The sequence below is a fragment of the Puma concolor genome, chromosome D1, assembly GCF_028749965.1.
Source record: "Puma concolor isolate L17-30 chromosome D1, mPumCon1.1.hap2, whole genome shotgun sequence".
Taxonomy (NCBI): Eukaryota; Metazoa; Chordata; class Mammalia; order Carnivora; family Felidae; genus Puma; species Puma concolor.
The window spans coordinates 43,692,425-43,717,782 of record NC_141676.1 but is presented as its reverse complement, the minus strand read 5'-3'; the positions used below and the strand labels follow the sequence as shown (position 1 = coordinate 43,717,782).

Below are 25,358 nucleotides of genomic sequence, written 5' to 3'. Positions count from 1 at the left end.
TCCTCCAGCCACATAGCCTGCCCTTCTAGGCAGCCTTCTAATCACTGAAGCAAGGGAGGCAATTCCTGCCCTCAGGGAACTTACATTGTAGTGGGAAGAGACTGACAAGAAGTGTGGTCAGTAAGTAAAATATATATTAGCCAGCAATAAAAGCTGAGAGATGGGGGGTGGGAATTATTGTGGGTAAGGACGGGTTGCCATTTTAGATCAGGGGGCAAGGGCGACCTCACTGAGAGGGTAAGGCTAAGAAAAGATCTGAAGTAAGTGTAGGGGTATGGCTTCTGAAAGAAGAGAAGCAGAGGGAAGAGAAGTGCAAAGGCCCTGAGGCAGAGTCCTTCTTGGTCAAGGAATTAGAGGAGGCACAGCCTAGCCTTTTCTTTCTCTCAGCACCAGGCACCAGGGAGGCTTTAGGGAATGTTGTCATTGAGAGAGAGAAAAGGGGAGGAAAGGCAGAGCATTCGTTGGGCAATGCTCTTGCCACAGTGTAACTGGAGGAGCCTCTCTCAGGCTCGGTGCCCATTAGGTGATTAGCTCAGCTTCCTACCTCAGACATCAGGCTCTCTAGGTCATCACCAGGGGTGGGGCCCACCCCACATTACCAACTCCCACCATGACCATCTCTTCTGGTACTCCTCTTGGTGGAAGCTGCCTACCTCTCGGATTGTACAACCTTCCCTCAAGAGAGCTGGTTCCCAAGGTTTTCAGTGGCAGCCCCAGGCTGGGAAGAAGCCAACCACATAGAGGGGCCCTGGTCCCTGGGGCCTGAGTCCTGCCCTACTCCCCAGGCTCACTGCCCTAGGGTCTCCCTGGCTGACCACAGGCAAGACCAGACCTAGTAGGAGGGAGGGAGAAGGAGAAGAAAAGAAGGGGGAGCAGGCAGAAGGCAGCCCAGCCTTGTGTCCAGGGAGCCTGTCCCTGGGGAGTCTCTCTCCCTTTGGTGATTGTTTCCCAGGCTCCCTGGAGCCAGAGGAGGATGGAATGTTCTTATCGCTTCCCAGAGGGAAAGCTTTCTTCTTCCTTCACAAAAATGTTAAGCTTCATAATCCGATAGGGAACCTGGACAGGCTGCAGCTGGTGGCCTGGGTCCTACTTCTGGGAACTGTGGGGAGGGGAGACAGATGGGAGGGGAGGAAGTAGAGGAGGGGAGGGAGGCCTATTGAGCAAGACCAGGGAATGAGGACTCGGGGTGAAGGCAGGGGCCCGGCAGACCCTCCCACAGCACATGGGAAACTTTGGCAATGAACGTCAGACCCCAAGACTGTGAGAGATCCCCCGCTTCCCTGAGCACACCATACCCCTGAGCTATGAGGAGTGGGGTCCCAGCCAGAGCAGAGTGGGCCCTGCAACCACTTGGTCAATGGCCTGTTCACACACCTCCATGAAGAGCAGGGTCACTCTACAGGGCAGGTTGCCTTGTCCCTTGTGGGAAGCTGGGTCTGGAACAGTCCCTGCTCACAGGGCTACAATCACAGGTCAGAGGTCTGCACAGAAGGAGAGAGGACAGGTGACCTCAAGGGGCTACCCTCCTCAGAAAGCCAGAGTTCCATGAGCTTAGGACTCTGATTTCCTAGGAGCAAGTCCACTCCTGAAGGGGACAGGGTGGGGAGGCTCTCTGAGACTCTGAAATATAGCTAGAGCCAATGAAGATTAAAGAAACAAGGTAACATGTCATGACTCATTCATTCATTCATTCATTCATTCATTTGGCGGATATCCATTCAGTGTCTTCTGGTGAGGAAGCCAGCGAGGCACTAATGGTAAGCAATTGCTGACCCCCCACCTCTGTCTATCCCAGGACCCTGAAACTCCTCAGGTTGGCCTTTGAAACTGTAAATGCCCCAGAGGACCACAGCTCTGAGAGGCCAACAGGTCCTGCCATCATCTCAGGATCCCCAAGGAGGAGCAGCTCCTCCCTCAGGTTGGTCTGGTCAGGGGAGCAGGTGCACCGGGGGACCCAGGGCCAGGCCCCTCAGAGCCTGTGTGCCCACTGCTCTCTTCACTTCCTTCCATAGGGGTGACCATGGCTGGCCCTCCCTGGCCCTGCCAACTACTGGACTCCAGGAACAATTGTGCTACAACGACAAGAACTGCCACTTGGGTCAGCTTCCAGATGGGTGCCTGGTTGGTGAGCCTCGGCTGACACAGCTCCACTGTAGGGAGCTCCATCCTAGGGGTGGTCGCTCTGTTAGACAGCTCTTCCCATCTCCCCCACTGTCAGATGCTAACACAAACTGCCTTTTCAAATCCACGCTATGTTGGAATATCTTTCCATGTACACATTCATTTCATCCTTAGATCTACATATGAGAACAGTTTCATTTGTAGCCTTAAAAAAAACTTTCAGTGATGGTTATCTAAGTGGGGTTTCACATAAGACGACTCTTCACCTCCTAATTTACGTATTTACATATTGCTTGCATTTCTATAGGATATGCATTACTTTTACAATACAGAACAACATGGACATTTCTATTCTGAAATAAAAATAAATCAAAGGTCGTTTAAAAAACAAAAGCCCTTCGTGTGGTGGAGCAGTGGCATAAACTGAGGGGAAGACCACAGCAGTGGGCATTGGGGGATAGGGTGGGTGTTCAATTCCACACCTGATGTGCCCCGAGGCCATATCCCCCAACACAGGGTGACTCATTCCCAGCCATAGCACCGACTATCCTTATGTGAGCCAGTGAAAAGAAGGGTCTACCCTGGGGGACTGCATGGGGGGGTGGCGGCAGGGTCAAAGTCAAGCTAAGAGGGCTAACAGCCATCCCCCACTTGGCACCAGACCATGTTATCTTCAGGAAAGATGAATGTTCACCTGGGCCAGGTATTGTCAGTGTCAACCAGGAGAGAGCCAACTGTGGTTCAGCAGACTCTGAGGGCACCCTCCTCCTCTGTTCACTAGATAGATCCCAAGGCCACCCCTGAGCTGCAGGATGGAGCAGAGGAAAGCCTTCCTTCCATGTGCTCAAAGCTGGAAGGTGCCAAAATTCACAAATGTTAAAAGGAGGAGGAGGAGGAAGAGGAGGAGGAGGAGGAGGAGGAGGAGGAGGAGGAGGAGGAGGAGAAGGAGAAGGAGGGGAAGGGGAAGGGGAAGGGGAAGGAAAAGGAGGGAAGGGAAGGGGAGGGGAGGGGAGGGGAGGGGAGGGGAGGGAAGGGAAAAGGAAAGAAAAAGGAAAAGGAAAGGAAACAGGACCAGAGTGGGGAAGGTCGGGGAACCTCTTCCCCTAGGACAGATGTGACTTCCAGGGTAAAGGAGGTAAGGACACCTGACTGCAGGTCTTTGCGCAGAAAAGCTGTGTGGAAATGAGAGGAAGCTGAGGCATCTGTGCATTCCAGGCTTACTGTCGCTGTCCTTAGGAGAGAAAAAGGAAAAGAAAAGAAAGAAAAAGACCTCTGTGCTTCTCTTTTGAGATGGGCTCTGCACACCGCAGAGGGGCTCATTTGTCACCTTTGAACAGCAACCCCCTCCCCGGCCACCGCCTTCTGTTTTGGGGGAAACCCCCTCTCCAAGTCTGGTTGGAGGCAGAGACCACCTCTTTGTATGGAAGCCAGACCCCCACCTTCCCAGCCTCCTTGCAGCCAAAGCTCAAGCCCATGACCTCACTCTGGTGACCCAACTCACCCACATCAAACCTGGAATGGAAAGGAAATGATGTAACAAAGCAGATGCATCCTGGAGTCCATTCCAGCGAGGGTGTAGCAGCTACCGCACCAGGTTCTACAAGAACTAGGACTAATGTTCTGAGGCATCCAGTACCAAGTGCTGGCAGTGACATAGTGCCCGCTACAGTGTCAGCACCCTGCAGTGACAGCCACAGAGCTCTCCCCAGACCCATCAGTTCTACAAAGTGACTTTGGTGTTGTTTCTGGCTGGGAGGCCTCTAGGCCAGGCGCCCTGGCCCTTCCAGAGAGTCTTCAAGTTCCCAACACCCTTTAATAAATTGCCATTTTTTACCAAATTACCCAGAGCTGTTTTCTGTATTTGTAAGGCAGAAGCCAGGCCTGAATCAGAGGCCTGTGTGTGTTTGGTTTGAGGAGGGACAGGAAGACAGGAGGTTCTCGGGAAGGAACAAACCACCATGGACACGTCGCCCTGTGGAGAACTGAGTAGTGTCCATTGGTTATCAGCATCAATGGGCAAGACCCCTCTCCCCAGCCCTTTCTCTTACACAATAAATAATAAAATTCTTGACTTCCTGAATTTCATCTGCAGGATGGTAGAGAAGCCCGAAGTTCTGAAGCCCAGGAAAAGCTAGCGTCCCCTTCCCCACAGCAGCCTTTAAGTCCAAGGGGGTCTCCGTGCCACCTTGTTGCACAGCCCAGGGGGGCACGTTTATAGTCCGTTCTATGAAAACAGCGCCTTTACTCCCGGGGACATGATTCCACAGAGCAGGGTGAATGCCGCCCAGAGCTGTGAAGTGCAAGCCAGCGGCCTGGCCATCACGGGGCAGTTGAGAAAAGAGTTCTGAATCCAGGCCATAGAGCACTGGGAGGTACACGCCGGCTGGGAGTGTGAAAGGACTTTTCTATAATCAGAGCATTCCCACCCTCCCAAAGCTTCTTGCCTGCCAGCACCCACATCTCTGCCGCCCACCCCAGATGTCACAGTCCAAGAGACTCCCCTGGCCTGGACACCTACTCCTCGAACACACCCCTTCCCTTAACACCTTCTCCTTCACTGGAATGTCTGCGTGGGAGCTTGTCTTAAGGCCAGCTTGAGAAGGGGGCTGATGGGTGAATGGTGTGTGTGTGCACGCCCGCCCATGCTGGGGAAGCACAAGTACTATCTCCCTGGAGACGGGCTGGACCCCACGATGCTATCGGCACCTCCTCGCTTTTGCTTTGCTGGCGCCAAGACAAACAGAGCCGCAGAGCCGCCCCCAGGCTGGCCGCCTGAGAAGGCCCACGCCTCTGTCCCACCCTCTTGGGCAGCTACCCATGGAGCCAGGAGCCAGGTATCAGGCTTCAGCTGGCCAGGCTCCCAGCAGCTCCTGCTGGCCCTCGCTGGCCTGCAGCCCAGCCTGCCCACAGGCGCTGGCCGCAGCCTGAGTGTGGGGCCTCAGAGCTCAGCCTACTAGCACCCACCAGCCACCGGCCCCTCCAGCCCCTGGGGTGCTGGCTCGGCAGAGAAGCAGGGCATGTGGATGAGGGTGCCCTGACTCACTGAGTTTCCCCGAGACCTCCAAATTTGCCCCAGGGCCCTTTCCATGAGGCAACAGGAAACCCAAGCGCTCAGGCCAGAAACAGAACATTTTGAACAATTTGAGGGGAAAAAATTATTCAGACCAATTTCAAGACATCTGAGAGCTCAAGGGGAAAATTGCAGCCACCTCTTCAGGCACTATTGTGTGTTCACGCCAAACCCCAAACAGCTTGGACCGAAGCAGCACAAAGGCTGTGAGTCCCCACATCCCTCCAGCAGGGAACTGGCCTGATGCCTGGGGGCTCTCGTCCTCTGGGCCACTGGGCACGTTCTCTCCTCCATGACTCCACTTTTCTGGACTCCCATTGTGTGTGGCTGACGCTCATGGTACCACCCACCAACTGGAGCCATCTCCTTGTCCTTTAGAACTCAGCTCAGACACTGCTTCCTCTGTAAAGCTTCCCTGGCCCTCCAAGACATCCTACTGCATGTCCTGACACATTAATTGTGCCACATGCTCCTTGGGACTACTGTTGCTGAGTCCTTGCAGGTACTGGGCTCTGAAAGGAGAGTTTCAGATAGGTGACCCCATTTAAAGGCACCACCACCTTATGTGTGCCATCACTCATGTCGAAAATGAAGACACTGAGGCTCAGAGAATTTAAGTCGCTTGCCTAAAGTCACAGCTAGTAGATACTGGAGCTGGGATTTAGAAGCAGGGAGTGGGCAGTGTGGAGGCAGAGGCTTTTCCCTGAACCATTTCTCCTATCTCTCTAGGAGCTTCCCAGGGAGGGAGAGGCTAGCTCTGCTGGGGGAGGGGTTAGAGTCAGGAAGCACTGTGGAAACTTCCACAGAGGATCCAGGTAGTAAAGGATGCACAGATGTCCACCAGGTAAATACAAAAAGCCTTCCCAATGGAAAGCACAGTGGGTAAAAAAGCGTAGAAAGGCAAAATGGCATAGGGCCCTGGCTCTGGGTTCCTATATGTGGGGTGAGAGAAGGATATGAGGAATAGTGCTGGAAAGTTGGGCCAGACTCTGGCAGCACAACTGAGCCACAACCCCTTAGAGACAGACAGACAGACAGACAGACACACACACACACACACACACACGCACGCACGCACGCACGCACACACACACACATACATCCCACTAGGTCCAGAGTCTCAGTCTCTGTTTTGCAGGTGGGGAAACACCAGGGCTGTGATATAGGAAGGAGGGGGGGAATGCTCAGATCTGACTGGAGACCTGTCCCTCACCATCCCTCAAGGACCTCTTGGAGCCAGGGCAGGTCAAGGCCAAGGTCAGTCACCATTAATGGCAGTGGAGGTGGGAGCAATGCTGAGGGACAGAAGGACACCTCTGGGAGGCATTTAGGAGACGTAAGTTTTTAAAAATATATTTTTGCCCAGTTTCTCTGGCATTTGATCATATTCAATTAGAAAAACTTTTTGTTTACTTTCAAGTTTTTTCCTTTAAAAAAAGGTTATACATGCTTATAACAAAAAAAATTGTTTTAAATGTAAGTGTATGAAGTAAAAAGGGGAAGTCACCTTCTTGTATATCCCCATCTATTTCCCTTCCTGGAGGTCATCTCTGCAATAAACTTGATTCTTCCTGAATTTCTCTAGTGGCACAAACATACCTGGTTATTCACATGTATAGGACTTTCTTTCTTAATTAAGGGCTACATATATTCTTTGGCAGCATGATCTTTTTTTCACTCAGTAATATATGGTGAATATCATCATTCACCCAAAAATAAATATTCACTGGGGTCCTACTGCGTGCCAGGCCCAGGGCCAGGAGGCTGACCAGAGCACAGGGAGGTCCGGCTCCTGCCATCAGGGCTTTCACAGACCAAAACGAAATAATTACGGACCGTAAACAGGGTTGTAACGGGGGCTGCATGAACCAATAACGGGTGCACTTTAGCCACAGGTAAAGGGAGCCTTTTCTCAAAACATTTAAGCTAAGACTTAAAACATGAGAGACAGAGGAGTCAGAGGAAAGAACCCAATACCAAGTCACCCCCAGGAGCTCAGGCCCAGGGAGCCCGTGTGAGCAAGGGGAAGTGAGGCAGGTGAGGGGCTGGAAGGGGCAGAGGACTGGGCCTGCAAGGCCCTGCAGGTGGAGGTGATGACTTCTGATCTTGTTCTAAGCATAGCAAGAGGGTTTTAGGCAGGAGGATGATATTACCTGACTTGTGTTTTTAAAAGATCCCTCTGCACATTCTTGCCAACACTTGTTATTTCTTACCTTGTTTATTTTAGCCCTTCTGACAGGTGTGAGGTGATATCTCATCATGGTTTGATTTGCATTTATTTCCCTGATGATGAGTGATGTTGAACATCTTTTCATGTGTCTGTTGGCTATCTGTCTGTCCTCTTTGGAATAATGTCTATTGGGGTCCTCTATTTCTTAATCAGATATTTTTTTGGTGTTGAGTTTTATAAGTTCTTTACAGTTTGAATATAAACTCCTTATCATATATATCATTTGCAAATGTTTTCTCCCATTCAGAGGTTGCCTTTCTGCTTTGGCCAGTGTCAAAGAAATTATCGCTTGTGCTCTCTTCTAGGATTTTTATGGTTTGAGGTCTCATATTTAGGCCTTTTACCCATTTTGAGTTTATTTTTGTATATGGTGTTAGAAAGTAGACCAGTTTCATTTTGTTTATGTAGCTGTCCAGTATTGCAAGCACCACTAACTAAAGAGACTATCCCTAATGTATATGGTTGTCTCCTTTATTGCAGCATTTTTTACAATAGCCAAGATATGGAAACAACCCAAGGGTCCATCAATAGATGAATGGACAAAGAGGATGTGGGGCGTATGTACATACACACTCACACACACACAATGGAATATTACACAGCCGCTAGAAAAGATGAGATCTTGCCATTTGCAACCACATGGATGAACCTAAAGGGTACTACACTAAGTGAAGTAAGCTGGACTGAGAAAGACAAATACCATATCATTTTACTCATATGGGGAATCTAAAAAGACAAAGGAAATTATTAAACACACAAACAAAAAGCAGAATCAGACCTTCAAATACAGATAACAAACTGATGGCTGCTAAAGGGAGGGAAGTTGGGGAGGATGGACAAGTGTGTGAAGGGGAGTGGGGGGGGTACAGGCTTCCAGTTTTGGAATGGATACGTCATGGGGATAAAAGGCACAGCACAGGAAATATGGTCGATACTGAAATAGCCCTGTATATGGTGACAGATGGTAGCTACACTTGTGAGCATAGACAGCATAACAGAGAGAGATTTTAGCCACTATGTTGTACACCTGAAACTAATGTAACAATGTGTGTCAACTATACTCAAATAAAAAAATTTTTTAACAAAAAATAAAAGATCCTGTTGCCTATTCTTTGGAATCTGGATTACGGGGGATAAGAGTAAAGGCTGGGAGACCAGTTCAAAGGTAGGATAGACAAAGTAACAACCCCCACCCCCAATATGTCCACATCTCATCCCTGTACCTGTGAATTTGTTAGGTTATATGGCAAAGGAGACATAAGGTTGCAGATGGAATTAAGGTTACTAGTCAGCTAATCTTAAAAGAGGGAGACTATTCTGGATTATATGGATGAGTCCCATGTAATCACAAAGATTCTTACCTTACTGTGCAGGCCTTGTGAGGGCAGGGCTGTCTCTTTCACTGCTGTGTCCCCAGCACCCATCAGAATGCCTGGAACATAGTAGTTGCTCAGTAAATATGTGTTGAATGAATTCATTAATTAAATATAAGGGAGAATCTAGGAAGGTCAAGTTTGAGGAAAGACGATGAATTCAAAGGTCAGCACTGTGCCTTCCAAGCGGCTCTGTGGCCCACTATAGCCGTCAGAAAGATCTGGTAGGAGCAATGAACGACACATGGCTGGGGTAGAAAAGATGAGGCCCCTGCAGGGAAGGGCTCCCAGCTGCCCCTGGCCTGTGAGGCAGCACCCAGAGAGTGTGGCAAGCCAGGGTTCCCCAAGGCAGGCGAGGCCGACCGGAGGTGGCTCAGCTGACATTATCCACTAATAGGAGGTCCTTATCACCTGGGATGGAGCCCGGTGCTCTACTTAATTCAGGAGAAAGCTACTCTCCGGGAAACAGGTGCCAATTTGCAGCAATCACAATAAGAAACATCCTCTCTCTGCCTGATGCAAGCCAACAAGGTAACAGGGCATTGTGCAGTGCTGCGAGATCAAAAGATTTTTTTTTTCCCAAGCCCAAGGTGGGCACTTAATCCATCTTTGCTCTCTCTCTCTCCCTCCATTACAGCCCTCGAATGCACTATTTACAGGGCCTACATTAGCTGCCTTTTCAGATATCGCGCTTCCTCAAAACCACTTCAGAAGGAAAGTGAATTAGAAATGAATTTGAGACGCTGGCAGCGGCCTTCACCGCCTCCTCCCTGCCCCCAGGCCAGCAAGCAGCAGCTTCCAGCCTGGAGGTGGGAGCCCAGGCACACATGCTCCCTGGGACGCCACCATCCTCCACAGAGGATGCGCTGGCTCTGGCCCCTGGGCTGGGGTGGGAGCCATGGAGCTGAGGGAGGGCTGAGCACAAGGTGTGGGAAAGGAGATGAGGCAGGAAATGCCAAGACTGGGCAATGATGGGGGAAGCCAGGCTGAGACAGAGAAGCAAATCTGGGATGTGGCTCCTGGGGAAGGAAGCCATTTTGGACAATCCCTGACCTCTTGAGGGTCTCCTGGGAGGGCTGAAAGCCGGCCTTCTGCATGCAGCTTCCCACTTTTCTTTGCCTGGGCCCCTCCCTGACCTCCAGGGACCCCAGGCACCACTGCTAGGTTCAGGCAGTTGCCTGGGTGGGTGCCATATTTTTAGAGATCCAGGCCCAGCTTCCAGCACCTTCTCCACCCTGCCGCGCCCCCCTCCCTCCCTCTAGACTCATCTAGCAATGCAACAATCCCTCTCTGATACACAGGCATCTTCCTAGTGTGGCATTCCAGGAAGGGTAAGAGAAGGCAGGAATGTGGGAATTTCTGTCCCCAGACTGAAAGAAAGTTTCAACATAAAAAGAATGTTCCACCAGAAACCCCCCATGCTGGCTCCTCCTTTCACAGGTAAGAACATTGGTGAACTAAGACTAGGGACCTGACATTTCTGACCCATATCCAAATTCTTTGGCATTTATTTGATGAGTTTAAAATCTAGGTGGTACAACTGGAAAGAAACTTGGACTTCATCTCAGCTGAGGCTCTGGACCTGGAGTTGGGGGCATGGAGAAGAGAAGAGGATCCCCACCCAGCTCCCGCTCCACCTAAATCATCATATTTATTGGGATTTCACCGAGGAGTTTTAAAGTAAATGAACAATTTAACTAGGGAAGAAGCCAAGGGCCCCCATCAAGCCAGTGGGCTTTCTCTCCCCAGCACGAGGGAGGCAGACTCTCAAATGGCTTCCAGTGTTCCCTGCCTCCTGGTATCATGCCCTTGTGTAAGCCCCCCCTTACAATGTAGGTTGGACCTCATGACTCACTTCCAACAAATAGAATATGGCAAAAGCGATGAGATGTCACCCCAAGTTAGGTTATAAAAAAGGAGATTCTAAGCAACTGTGGAAAACAGTATGGCTGCTCCTCAAAAAATGAAAAATAGAAATACCATGTGACCCAGTAATTCTACTTCTGAGTATTTACCAGAAGGAAACAAAAACACTAACTCAAAAAGATATATGTGCCCCTCTATTTATTACAGTATTATTTACAGTACTAAACATACAGAAGCAACCTAAGTGTTCACTGATAGATGAATGGATAAAGAAGATGTGGTATATTCATATGTATACATATACATATGTATACACATGTGTATGTATATATATATATAGGTATGTATGTATATATAAATACACATATAATAGAATATTACTCAGCCACAAAAAGGAATGAAATCTTACCATTCATGACAACATGCATGAACCTAGAAGGCATTATGCTAAGTGAAATATGCCATATAGAAAAAGACAAATAGCACATGATTTCACTTATATGTGGAATCTAAAAACCAAAACAAATGAACAAACAAAACAAACAACAATAACAATAAACAGAAACAGACTCAAAAATACAGAGAACTGGTGGTTGCCAGAGGGGAGAAGGAGGATGAGGAGATAGACAAACACGTGAAGGGGATTAAGAGGTACAATGTTATAAAATAAGTCATGGGGATCAAAGTATGGCACATGGAACAAATTAAGTAATTAATTAATAAAGTTTCCAAAGGTCCTACTTTTGCCTTGCTCATCCTCTCTCACTTACTCTCTCTCCACCCTGTGTCTGAGGTACCATATTGTGAGCTTTCCTTGTGCCAAGAGCCCTTCCTGGCAAGGATGTCTCTGGCCAACAACCAGTGGGGACCTAAGGTCTGTCAGCAACCACGTGAGTGAGGTTGGAAGAAATCTTCAACCCCCCACCCCCACCTGGCCTTGAAATGATGGCGACCCCAGCTGGCACGCCAATAGCATCCTTGTGAGAGTCCTTGATCCCTATGAGGACCCAGCTAAACTCTGCCTGTCTGGTTTCCTGACCCACAGGAACTGCATGATAAGAAATGTTCATTGTTTTAAGCCGCTAAGTTTGTGGAATAATTTGTTACAGTGCTATTAACACCGAGTCCCTCTGGAAGGCTGCTTTTCATGAGAAGGATGAGCAGAGGCAGCTGTGAGATTGTCACACTCTAGTACTGGACTACAGTAGGGAGGTCTAGGCACCATTATTGGCCCTGCCACTGACCCCACTCTATGGCCTCAGGCAAGATCCTCACCATTTGTGGGCCTTAATTTCCCCAGCTGTAACCATACCACTGGAGAGGACTCTGTGGCATCTCTAACTGCCTGTGAGTCAAGAACCAGGGAAGGGAAGTGCAGCCTGAGGCCCTGGCCATCAGAAGAGGAAGGGGGTAAAGTGAAGATGCCTCGCCACCCAGCACTACCCTTTCTGCTCTTTTTTTCCTGATCTCCTCCGGCTCCTGTCCCCTCAAGGACCCAGCTGGGACCCAACTCAGCCACCCTCAAGGAGAGTACCCCTCAGGGGGCCTAGGTGCCACAAGGAGGCTCCAGAGACAAACATCCACTCCCTTCTTTTCCCAGAGACCCCAGCAGCATTACAGGCCTCCTGCAAAGCAACAGGAATGCTCTGGGCCTCTGGCTCTGTACCCCAGGTGGGGGATGGGTGCCCTTCTCACCACACCAGGCCTGGGATGGTCCCCAAGGTCCTACTTCCCCCCCCCCTCCTTGAGCAGCAGGAAAGCCTGGGAAAAGCCAGACAGCTCCAAAGCTCCTGGGGGATTAAAAACAAGCCCAAATAAGGGTCCATTTCTACAACATTCCTTCAGGCTGCAAGGGAATGCCAGACCAGGGCAGCCTCACCACAGGGGCCTCTTCCCACAGGGCCAGCCCAGGCCTGGAAGGGCTGCCTAGTGGCCGGCCCCTCTGCAGCAGGGCTGGCAGGGCTGCTCCGAGCAAATATGTCCTCTTTGAGTCTGTTTTTCCTCTCACAGGCCTAAGGCAGGGGCTCCTGGGGGGCCAGGACCAGTCGGGGTCCCTCAGAGGTTCCCAAACCCTGACAGGCTACATCAGTAGGTTCTCTGATCACCCCAAAGGGTGCCCTGGCTGATTCAGCCATCCTGTGATTTCTCTCATGAGCTATCCAAACCTCCTAAACCAGGGTTTTCAACCTCAGCACTACCCACACTTGGGGCTGGAAAATTCTGTTATCAGGGGCTGTCCTGTGCATTCGAGAATGTTTAGGAAACATCCTTGGCTTCCACCCACTAGATGTCAGTAGCACACCCCCACCCCCACCCATTATAACAACCAAAAATGTAGCCAGACATGCCACCTATCACCCCCAGTTGAGAACCACTGTCCTAAATGGATTTAAAGGCCTTTTGCTAGTCCTGGCTGCAGGGCTGTGGCAACAGGAAGGCAGGTGGCAGACAAGAAGGAAATCCCACTGGACACATGACCACAAAGCCCTAACACACACTCTCTCTCCCTCGCTCTCTCTTACTCATACACACACAAGGGTCATCAGAGCTGATAATCTATCTTTCCTAACACTTGAGAGGTCAGTATTAGTATGAACCTCAGGGGGCTAAGGGGCTTGTCCAAGGCCACCCAGCTCAGCTGGGGCTCCAGCCCAGGTCTGTGGGCCTCCAAACCCACACTCTATGCCTGTTCCCTTCACCATTCTACATGATAGACTGATCTTCTCTCACTGGTCACACTTCTTCATGGGGCGCACCACCCACCCCCATGCCAGGGTGCCAGGTACCCGCACTCCCCGGCTCAGGCTGGGTTTCCTGAGCCTCCTCCACTGACTTTCACCTTCCAGTTGCTGAACTGCCCTGATCGAGGGCGATCGATTTGCATACTGTATCGATCTCAAGGACTGTGTAATATGTTTGACTTGTGGCACTTTGCATAATTTTCTGATTAAGTTACTTATTTAACCTATTGACCTTTTCTCTTAATTAGAGTATCTGGGTACCGCAAATGTTGAGTAGTAATCAAGTCGTGCATTTCTCTGAGTGGAATGCACGTCCTCGCTGCTTCCCTGCTTCTTTGTGACTCTTTGCTTCCTCTGCAGTGGCTTGTGTTGAGCCAGCTGGTCCCCCACTTTCTCTGAAGGGAGTGAGAGGGAGGCGTGTGGGGCCAGGTCCTCTCCGGCCTCTACTGTGCAAAAGGTTCCCAGAACCTAGGAAAGGGCCAAGACAGGGGACAGCATTGGCTGAAATGAGTGTTCACAGCTGAGTGATGGAGACAGGGGCGTGGGGCAGAGGTTTGGTCACGGTTGTTAGCTATTGTGTGTAACAAAACACCTCCAAAGGTAGTAGCCTGGAACAACACCCATTTGGTATTTCTCAGGAATCTGTAGGTTGGTTAGACAGTTCTGAGGATCTGGGCCAGGCTCCAGTGAGTCAAGGATATGGCAGAGAGACCTGCCCACATTGGGAGGAGCAAAGAATTGGGACAGGTGAGACTTCCCTGTCCACTGTAGAGGAAGAGGTGTCCCCCACCCTGAGCACCTGTCCCCTTGGTCCCCCACCCTGAGCACCCACCCGAAACTCCAAAGCCAAAAGTCATGAGCTTGGAGCCCAGGGAAGTGAGGGCTGAAAGTACAGTACACTACCACCTCTTGTCTTCACCTCTGTTTCTTGGAGGGTCTGAATTAAGACCCCCTTTTGAGGGTTCGTAAAAGTCTTCCTGCCCTTCCCGTCACACGGAGGTGGGGGGAAGACTGAGAGCAGCTGTCCAAGCCCTGTGTGGCTCTGACCACCACCCTCTCCCCTCTGTGGCCACATCTTTTCCACTCTTCCCTCACTGGCCCCAGGAACTCCAATAAGGTTCCAGACCCCCAGGGCTCTACTACAGAATGGACATAGGACCTTCTCACCCCCCAAACCTGTCCAAAAGGGCAGACAGAGTTAACCCCAGAGAAGACTCAAGGCCATTTTTCAGAGACCCCCCCATCAGCATCTACATATGCCCTCTCCCCTCTGTGGGGGACACTGCCAGTTGTTCACCAAAATCCACCCTCTCTTCCTCCCACAGTAAGAGCTTTTATTTTTGTTTTACAGCTTTGAGATTCTTGGCATACAACAAACTGCGCACATTTAAAGTGCACAATTTGATGAGTTTGACACATGTATATACCCATGCCTGAAACCATCACCACAGTCAAGGCAGCGATCGTGTAGCACTCCAAAAGATGTTCTATGCCCTTTTGTAGGCCCTTCCTTGCTCCTCCTCATCCCCAGACAGTGAAAGATCTGTCACTACAGGCTAGACTGTGTTTTCTAAAAATTTATGTAAGTGGAATCATAAGTATTTACTTTTTCGTCTGACTTCTTTCACTCAGTATAACTGCTTTGAGATTCATCCACATTGCTGCATGTACGAATGGTTCATTACTTTTTATTGGTAAATAGCATTCCATTGTATGGATGTACCACAGTCTGTTTATCTGTTCACTTCTTGATGGATCACTTCAACTGTTTCCATCTGGAACTAATACAAATATTACAAATAAGGTTGCTACATTCACATTATCAGTCTTTGAGTACACACACTCTCTTGGGTAAATATGCAGAAGTGGATTACTTGGATCATACAGCAGATGTATGTTCAACCATCTAATAAACTGCCAAGCTATTTTCTGAAGTGATCGTATGTTTTACGATCCCACAAGCAGTGTGTGAGAATTCCTCATCAACACAGTCTGGTAAGTCCTTTTTATTTTAGCAGTTCTAGTGGGAGTTTCGTAGCACCTCATTATGGTTTTAATTTGCATTTCTCTACTGATTAGTGAGCATATATTTTTTTAATATGAAATTTATTGTCAAATTGGTTTCCATACAACACCCAGTGCTCATCCTAACAGGTGCCCTCCTCAAAACCCATCACCCACCTTCCCCTCCCTCCCATCCCCCATAAACCCTCAGTTTGTTCTCAGTTTTTAAGAGTCTCTTATGGTTTGGCTCCCTCCCTCCCTAACTTTTTTTTTCTTTCCCCTCCCCCATGGCCTTCTGTTAAGTTTCTCAGGATCCACGTAAGAGTGAAAACGTGTGGTATCTGTCTTTCTCTGTATGGCTTATTTCACTTAGTATAACACTCTCCAGTTCCATCCACGTTGCTACAAAAGGCCATATTTCACTCTTTCTCATTGCCACGTAGTATTCCATTGTGTATATAAACCACAACTTCTTTATCGATTCATCAGCTGATGGACCTTTAGGCTCTTTCCATAATTTGGCTATTGTTGAAAGTGCTGCTATAAACATTGGGGTACAAGTTAGTGAGCATATTTTTATGTGCTTATTGCCATCTGTGTATCCTTTTTAAACTGGGAACAGGACTGATCAACTGCAGACTGTCTTCCAGCCTCCCTTGAGGCTAGGTGTAGTCACATGATTAATAGAATGTGAGAAAAATTCATTTTTTGAGTTTCACTGATGCTTCTTTAAAAGAAAAGTACCTGCCTTCAATACATACATTGTCATTAGTCTGCTTTTGCTGCAATAATACTTTATAAAACCACTCACAAACTCAGAGGCAAACAAACATGCATATTATTTACTTCTTGCTCACAGGCTCGGACCAGCTGCTCTGTTCCCAACCAGGGGACAAGCTCCAGAGACAACAGCTACCATGGGTAGGTTCTGCTCATGCCTGAGGTCACAGGCTCCCAAAAAATCAAACAGAAACTGAGGAAGCTTCTTAAGGCCTAAACTTGGAACTGGGGAGAGGAAGTCTACTGCCCCCCATGAAGGCAGATCAAAAAGAAGGGAAATTTTGTGAACAATCTAATCTCCCAGCATGCTCTTGCCCTTCCCACAAGCCAGGACACGGTGTACCTGTGCCCACACCTGACTGTGCAGTGAGGTAACTATGGTGTGGGTGATGAAGCAACAGGATGGAGGGCACCCAGGTCCCTGGGAGTCCTTGTGGAACAGAACTGCCTGCACACTGCCCAGGACTGTTATGCGAGAACGAAATCACTTCCAGCTTCTTTCTTTATGACACCTGCATTTTTAACCCTCTTTGTTTCCCCAACCCAGACTTTCCCCTAACATATGCTCCAGCATTTCCTTTTCCAGCACAAGGAAATTTGTTTTTGTTTTGCTTTGCTTTAATCTCTTCTCAGGTGGGGGAAAAAAATTACCCAGCAAGCATTCTTTCATGTCTAGCAGCCCAGAAGAGGGAAGGTCCCGGGGTCAAAATGCAGAAGTAAATACTTCACATTACCACCCTGCCACATGAGCTACTCTGCTGGGTGTTTCCAAGAATTCTGTGAACTGACTAGTCAGGTTCAGAACACCGCCTTCCCCGCTCTCCAGCCCAGTATGTTCACCTTCCTCTCACACAGAGCTCCTGGCTCTGGTTCTGCCTCCAGTTCCCCCTTCCCTAGGCCTGTGGCTGGTCTCACAGAGCCAGGTGCCAGACCTGGCCCTGGAATCCGTGCCTCCCTCTAACTGGCAACGCCTCCACCTAGCCCTGCTCCACTCAACAAACACTGAGTAACAGGCTCTGGCATCTCCTGAGGCTCCAGGCTCATTAGCATGCTGGGAGGTAAGCGCAGGCAACCAGGAAGAATTTACCCTCAGCAACAGGCTTCTCACATAGAAGCCAAACACAGCCCAGCAGGTGTCGAATGCAGAGGTGGGGGCCTCCAAATGCCTCTGAGTATGTTCCTTCTCCCGCTCTGCAGAGCCAGCCTCTTCCTCTCTTGACTCTATCTCCCGCAGCACTAGCCCTGTTTCTGTGCCCCTTTGCAGGCACAGTTGTCAGGCTGCTCTCCGGGGGGGGGGGGGGGGGGGGGGGGGGTGGTGCGTGGTTCCTGAGACCCGGAACACTGCCCCGGCCTCATCTACAACTTCTCTCTGCACATACTCTCTAGCCACCAGGAACGCCACCCAACACCAAGAGAGCCCCAATCTCACAGCCTGTTCTCTCTGCCCTCAAAACTCTCACCCTCATCTCTGCCTGGCAACCTCCTTCCCATCCCAGGTCCTGGTTAAATGACACCTCCTACAGGAAGCCTGTCCCTTGGCCCCCTCACAACAGTGGTGGCTTCCTCCTCTGGCTTCCAGTGAGCCTTAAGCGTCTCTGCTCTGGTTCCAGCCCCTCTGTACCACTGTGAGATATTTATCTATTTCCTCTCACCCATCACTCTGTGCCTGCTTTGAGGGAAGGGCCGAGGTCTTTTTTATATTTGGGTCTCCAGCACCCGGCCTAGTGCCAAACAAATGACAAGTGTTGAGTCATTATTTGCTGGTGACTGGAGGAATGAGCAAAAGGAGACAAGTGAAGAAATAAATAGCCAGATAGAGGGAAGTCTGTTTGGGTGCACTTTTCCCTTTCCAGCACTTATCTCCGTTCAAATATGCATTATATATTTATTTACTATCTCCTCTTCCACTCTCCTGGGAGCTCCATGAAGACTCAGCTTGCATCAGTTTTATTCACAGCTATGTCCTCAGTACCCAGTTCAGAGCCCGGATCTTAGGAGGTACACAGTAAATATTTGTTGTAGAAATGGAAAAATTGGGCGAATATTGAAAGGGAGGACCAATAGATGTGTGAGGGGGGAGCAGGGTAAAGGCAAGAAAGATGCAGTCAGTTCTGTAATCTAGAGAGACCAGGCCAATTCTTGCGGACAGACTGCTCTTTTCTTGCAGGGAAAACCCCCCCAAATTCAGTCTTTTGGCTTTACAAAGGCAAGGCCCCCAGGATTCATCTAATAAAGTGCGTTAAGGAAATCCAGCATTTTTACCAAAAAAATTTCTTTACAAAATAATTATTAAGAATCTGCCCCGTGGACAAAGACATACCTCCATACTTGGTTCTCTAATGTTAAAAGTGGCAGGTTTTTTCATTGGTTCTGTTTTGTTATTCCTGATGAGTGGGAGGTAGAGGTTTCATGGTCTTAGGTCCAGGGAAGGGAATGAGTGGAGAGAAGACCCTGGGCTGAGTGGAAACGGCAGCCCCCCTCCTCAGGCCCTGCCCACGATGGCTGGCCACCAGCACGAGGGAGAAAGAGGCAGGGAAAGGGCTTCTGAGGATGAGCTGTACATAGCAGGCCATGTGAATTTTGACGTAGGAGGTCTAGTTTTAAATTTTCTCTGTGTGCCACACTTTTCCTTAGAATATCTTCGATGTAATCCATTCCCCCACGACGACTGATGTCAGTGGGGCCTCAGAGAGTAGGGAAGGCTGCTGTGCCCATGCCTGGGGCCAACTGCTGTGGGGGGAGGAGAGGGATCTGGAGAAGCAAGGACGGCTGGGAAGCATGAGGGGACAAGCCCGCAAGTGCAGCTCACACGAGGGGATGACAAGCAACAACCACCACAAGTATACGCTCCCCAGAAAGCCTCTGGGAAATTCAGGTAGGGCGGAGATCTCCTTTCCTCTTCCTAGAATAGTAAGGGAAAGAATGACTGTAAGAGCCCGAGAAGAACAGATTATTAATGCATGGATGGATGGATAGATGGATGGGGGAATGGGAGGTGGGGGGGTGGGGGAGGGTGGATGGATGGCTATGTGGATGGATAGATGGGTGGATTGGGGAGATGCAGGGATAGGAGAAGAGACAGACGAGGTGGTGGATGGGCAGAAACATGGATGGATAACTGGCCACTATCTCCCCACCTACAGTTAGGTAAGCCCAAACACAGTGACTGGCCACTTGGATGTCTGAATTATAAAGGAAACAGGTGAACGTACTGCCCATCTGGGACTTCCTTCACTGCTTAAAGTCCTAAAAAACAAGCCTATCTCTTGTGCTTCCTGGCAACCCTTGTCCCATGCTGATGTACGGATGTGCCTCAAACAGCTCAAGGGAAGAAAGCTCCTAGTTAAAATATTCAACTGCAGAGCTAAGAATGCACGCTGATTAGCCGAGTGCGTCCCAGGCCCAGCTACTCCACTCCACAGCAGCAGCCTGATTAGAGAAGGAGGCAGTTCAATCAGCACAGACTTCAGCATGCACGCAGGGCCTGAGCACAGCTACCTCTCCGCAGGCTGGCCCTCCTGAATGCACAGGGCAGGCAGAGGGATGTGGCTGTGGCTGTTGCTGACCTTCAGGAAGTCAGCACTGACCCTGGTCTCCTGCCCATCTCTCTAGGACCTGTTAGCACCTCACAGCCAGTCAGGCTGAGGCTCCCTGCTGACGACCCACCATTTAATCATTTAATCATCACAGTAGCTGATTTTGTTACTATTCCCATTTTATAGATGAGGAGACTGAGGCTCAGTGAAGTCAGGTAGGCTGTAGAATTCTAATTCAATCCCAGGTCCTCAGTGCCTGGATAATGCTGCCCCTACCGCAGGAATCTTACAGTAAAGGAGCCCCGTCAGGGGTCTACAGAGACTTCTTCCGTCCAGAAGGGCTGGCCAGGTAGGATGAGATTCATCAGAGAGCCACTCCTTTTGTGGGCCCATTTTGCTTCCCAAAGTGCCAGTCTCCACAGACCTCCATACACAGACCCACCTGCAGCTTCCAGACACCCCATCAGACCCCCAGACCACGAGAAATGGCCCTTCACCCTGGCCTCGCAGCCCTGCCCTCTTCCTGCAGCCCTTACACCCAGGCCCAGGGACCTGGCCTCCTGCTTGCCCTGAGCTGGTATCACTGGCTCTGGGGGCCCCCACCCATCCCAACCCCTCTTCTTTGTCAGAGCTCCCTGCTCCCCTGCCTGCCCAGGCCCACAAGTTCCTCCTCAGTCCTCCCGGCATCCCCCTTCCTGTCCTGCCTCTCACTGTCCCTAGCCTGCATCACTCCTGTGCCCCAGCCATACCCAAATGCTATAGAAGTCACCCAGGCTGCTCCCACAGCAACAATGCCATTCACTTCCCTCTTCTGCCTCCTCCTCAGCCACCAAGGAAATGTCAACTCCTCTCTCCTGCCTCAACTTGGGTGTCAGTTTCTTGATGGAGCCTTTTAAGCTGCTCTCCTCCTCCTGTCCCAAGACTCAAATAACCACTCTTTCCTTCAAGTCCTCCTGGGTTTCCCCTCTCCTTAGAGGCTCAATACTTGAGTGTTCTTTTCTCCTCTCATGTTTGGCTATTCTGTCAGTCTGTCAGATTTTGAAGGTAGAATCTCTCTTCCCCTTTATTTCTCCAGCACCCAGCTCAGCATAAGGGCTTAATAATGCTTGACCAATCACCCAATGATTGTCAGAACCAACCACACCTGTCCAGCCTAGCAAACTGCCTGGCACACTGCAGTTGATTAATAGGTGAATCTGGAGGGTGGGTGGGGACCGGGGAAGAGTCAAATGTTCAGCAGAGGTTCAAATTTTTGCAGAGTGGACACGAGACTTGAATCCCCCCAGAGTGAGACATCTTGAGAGCCTCCTCTCCCCCACCAATGAGCTGCAATAGGTCCGACATAGTTTGGCAAGAGCTTCTGGGGTCTTGTCCTGTTGAACTCGCACTGCTTGTACTTGTCTCCAGGCATAACAGACAATGAATTGTGGCCATAAGGTCAATCAGATGAGACCTGATGACCGAAGTGCATCAGAGGGCTAGGAAGAGAGATTATTAAGCAGTAGAATGAAAGCTCTGTTCCCTGCGTATTTGGCCAACTACGAATTGCTCCAAGGCACACATTCTGGGATCCTCCATACATCAAACCAGTTCACAGGTCCAAAGCCAAGGCCAACGGATGACAAAGTTACCCCACACCCAGCACAAGAATTTCCCCAGTGAGTTTGTTTTCTAGAAACAGAGACTAATTTGATCCATTTGCGTGTGCATCCCCCGCCCTTTGACAGGCAGAGAATCACGAGAGCTACAGCTTTCTCAGTTTCTTCTTGAGCCACAGCAGTAGAGCAAGAACATGGCTACAGATGTGGCAAAACATTCAGTGCTGATTCTCTAAGTTATTTGTATGTCATCGTATTTCCCATAAAATAAAGACGAGAAACGTTTTTAGTGAACCCAGAGGATAAGACTATCATTGGGTTACTCTGAATCTCTCTCTCTCTCTCTCTCTCTCATTTTTAAGTGTAAAACATTAAGTTCCATTAGGAAATGTCCTCCTCTCCTTCCCTCCCTTTGTCCTTCCTCCTAAGATCCAGGTACTCCTGAGAAAACATGTTACACCCTGAAACTAAGCTTTGACCATTAGGGTGTAAAGCAGAAGGGTAACAACTTCCTTAAACCTTTTTTAAAAGATAGGTGGGATGCCCTTTCTCTTCATTCGCTTCTTCCTCTGTCCTCGGCCTGGAATGCAGATATGTTGTCCAGAGCTCTAGCTGTCACCTTGGATCATTCAAATGAGAACCACATTCTAGGGACGGAGAAGCATGAACCGGTAGGAGCTTAAAGGAGCAGAAAATTTTATGAACAAATGCCTCTCTTACCTCTAAACTTTGTACGTGAGAGTGAAATAACAATTTCTCTTCCTTTCTATGTTTTTTAAGTTACCACTTGTTTGGGTCCCTGTCATTTTGCAGCAGGACCCCACACAGGGTCCCATTCCTGCCCACTAATCTCAGTTGGCATCATCTCCAGCAGCCCTCAAATGGAACATGGTCAGATTCTCCATCCTCTCCTCCTCTCCCAATAGGCTCCATGGTTTTTATGCATATTGCTCCACAACTACCTCCGTAGCCTTTGAAGACCAAAGGAATGTACATTATATATGTACATACTTATATAAAGTATAACCTTCGTCGAGCCAAAAATGTGTGTTATAAACAACCTAAGTATTGAATATGGCAAAAGTAATTAACTCACTCATAGGACAATGGGTGATTTTTATGCCCTCCTTTTTCTATATGTTCTTGTTTCCTTCAATGAGCACTTATTACTCTCAATAATAGAAAATAAATAACCTGGTAATTTAAAATAATAAAAAATAAATAAATATAAATTAATCAATAAATAAGAAAAAATAACCTGGTACAGCCCAAATTTAAAAAAAAAAACATAGAAATCCCTCTGCGGACACCTCAAAAGTCCAGAGGATAACTGGGATTGCCAGAATGGGCAAAGAAAGGACTGATGCCCCTCTTAATGTGCCATGTGTGCAAGGCATATTTGGTCAGTCACCAGGCTAAGTGACTTGCATATGCTATCTCTAGTCCTCATAAACCCCAAATGCAGGTATCATCTCCATGTCGTAGATGGGTAAACAGGAAGCTCAGAAAAATTCAATTATTTTCCCCCAAGTCACACAGCCGATGGAGCATAGCTGTAATTTGAATCCCGGTCTCCCCAATGACAAAGCTTGCACTATTTTACTATATGAAGCTATTTCATTTACCTGGATTTTGGAGTAATTGGACCTACATCATCATCCCTATTAACAGGCAAGGCTCTAGCTGTTGGTTATAAATGAAAGAAACTCCAACCCAAATTAGAGTAAGAAAACGGAGCTACCTGGCTCAGGAAACTGAAAAGTCTGAGAGTAGTTTCAGCTGCAGCTTCACGGGAGCTCACACCGTATCAGCACAGCTCGTTTTTCTCAGTCGTTTGGCCTCTTTTTAGACCTCAGGGTAGCAACCCGGGAAACCGCTCTAACTTACGAACACCCGGGGTTTGCAAAGAGAAAAAGCAGGCATCTTTGTCCCAGAATTCTCCGCAAAAACCTTTTCTCATTGGTTCTGGGCGAGTCACGTGCCCACCCCTGCCCCAATCACCGTGGCCTCAAGAGCGCTGCAGGTGGGGTTACGTCCCCTTAAAAACAGCTGAAAGCTGAAGAGATACTTCCCGAAGCGAATTCCGCGGATCCACGGAAGAAAGGTGCTAGGATGTCGGGGGCGCAACAGCAGCGTCCCCTGAGTTCCCAGAGCATGCACTGCGCCTCCAGTGCCCTCAGCCTTGGCCACCGTGGGAACCACTTCTCTATGTAAACACTCGACACAAAGCCGCCCCACCACTGACAAGTGCCCGGCCCGTGGAAAAATGGCTTCTGTAGGACCCACTTATTCCTTTCCCAAATGGATTTTGTTCTTCTTGAAATCCTTTAATGAGGAGCAAACAGGCATCACACATATATCTGGATGTGGATTCAGGGCCAGAGGCATTTGATGATTTATTAATTGACCCACCAAATCTAGTGCGTCTCTATGGGCCAGTGCTAACAGGCCATTTCATTCATTACTCGGCAAAGTTTGACTCCATGAAGCTGATCAGTTCAAGTCAACAAGCATTTATTAAGCACCAACTATGTCAGAGACCCTTGGGCTGGAAATGCAGAGACAGAGATGACCCAGATCATGTTCACAGCCTAGTGGCTGGGACAGGCCTGTAAGTGAATGTTTTCAGTGTTGTGCAGAAAATTTTGTGTTGGTTTCCTAGGGCTGCTGTAGCAAACTAGCACAAACTGGATGGCTTAAAACAACAAAAATGTATTCTCTTACAGTTCTGGAGGCCAGAAGTCTGAAATCCAGATGTTGGCAGGGTTGATTCCTTCTGGAAGCTCCAAGGAAGGAACCATTCCATGTCTGTCTCCTATCTTCTGGTGATTGCTGGAAATTGTTGGCATTCCTCGGCTTTTAGGCACATCCAAGACACAGGGTCATCCCCTCTCTGTACGTGTCAAGTCTCCCCCTGCCTTTTCTCTTATAAGAACAGCTGTCATTGGATTTAGACCAGATGATATTTAAACCAGAATGCTATCACCGCACGACCCTAACAATTTCACCTGCCAGGACTCTTTTTCTAAATAAGGCCACATTCATAGGTTTCAGGTGGGCATATCCTTTGGGGGTCACCATCCCATTCACAATAGTCACTGTGCAGGGTACAGAGAAGTATCAGAGAAGGGAGTGGTTTTCTGTCCCTTCTGGCTTCTGTGATGGCAGCGTTGTCCTCACAGAAGAGGGCATGGTTGAGCTCTCCGAGAGGAGAACAGGAGTTTACAAAGGAATATTCCAGGAAGCAGCAGATGATGAAGTGAAGCCAGGAGGATAAGCCATCACCTTCAGGACACTAACAGCAGTGTGGCATGGCTGGGACATGGAAGGGAGACTGATGGAAAATGAGGCTGGAGAGAACAGTGGAACCAGGCTTGAGAGCCTTGCCAAGGAACCTAGACTTGATCCTATGGGCAACGTGAATCCACCAAAGCAGGAACCAGTTTATTCTGTGTAAGTGAGTACTCAGTTTAACTTTTCTTACGGCTGTTTGCATTTCCTTTGCAGTCTTGGAAAACAGTAAATTGTGAGCTACTTAATGGCAAGATTCACATTTGATTTACCTTTGCACAATGCTCATGTCAAACACATAGTATGTCCTCGGCAACTATGTTCTATTTAATGAATGATCTGAAAAGGTGATTACTAAGGGCAGGTGGCCTCCAGCTCTCGCCCACGAGAGGCAGTGTGGGAATGAAGCACAGAATTCATGTTTGTGAGACTGTGTCCAAATTGCAGTTCTGCCACTTGTGAGCTCTGTGACCTCAGGCAACCTCTTCACTTTCTGCTTCTCAGTTTGCTTCTCTGAACGATAGAAATAATCATCACCGTCATAAACACCACAGGTTAATGTCTGAACCTCAGGCAGTGCGTGGCCTGCCATATGCAGTCTCCAATAAACAGGAGTTGGATCTGAGGAGGCTAAAGTGCCGAAGGAGTAGGGGCCCAGAGCTAGGCTGGCTGTGTTAGCATCTTCAGCAGCTTGGAGGCCAGAGGCTCAGGGGGACGCCAATGACGCATCTGGCATTAGAGCAGCTGC

The 25,358-nt window shown here is 49.1% G+C and overlaps 1 long non-coding RNA gene across 1 annotated transcript in view; it reads right to left on the bottom strand.

Annotated features, from left to right (window-relative positions):
• The window catches only part of LOC147576624 (uncharacterized), a 153,594-nt gene extending 130,393 nt beyond the window's left edge, over positions 1-23,201 (bottom strand). Inside the window, exons 1-2 of the long non-coding RNA XR_015241433.1 lie at positions 23,061-23,201; positions 8,783-8,853 (exon numbers count right to left, since the gene is read on the bottom strand). This is a non-coding gene — a long non-coding RNA (uncharacterized LOC147576624). The remainder of the gene's footprint in view (positions 1-8,782; positions 8,854-23,060) is intronic.
• Positions 23,202-25,358: the final 2,157 nt, after the last annotated feature.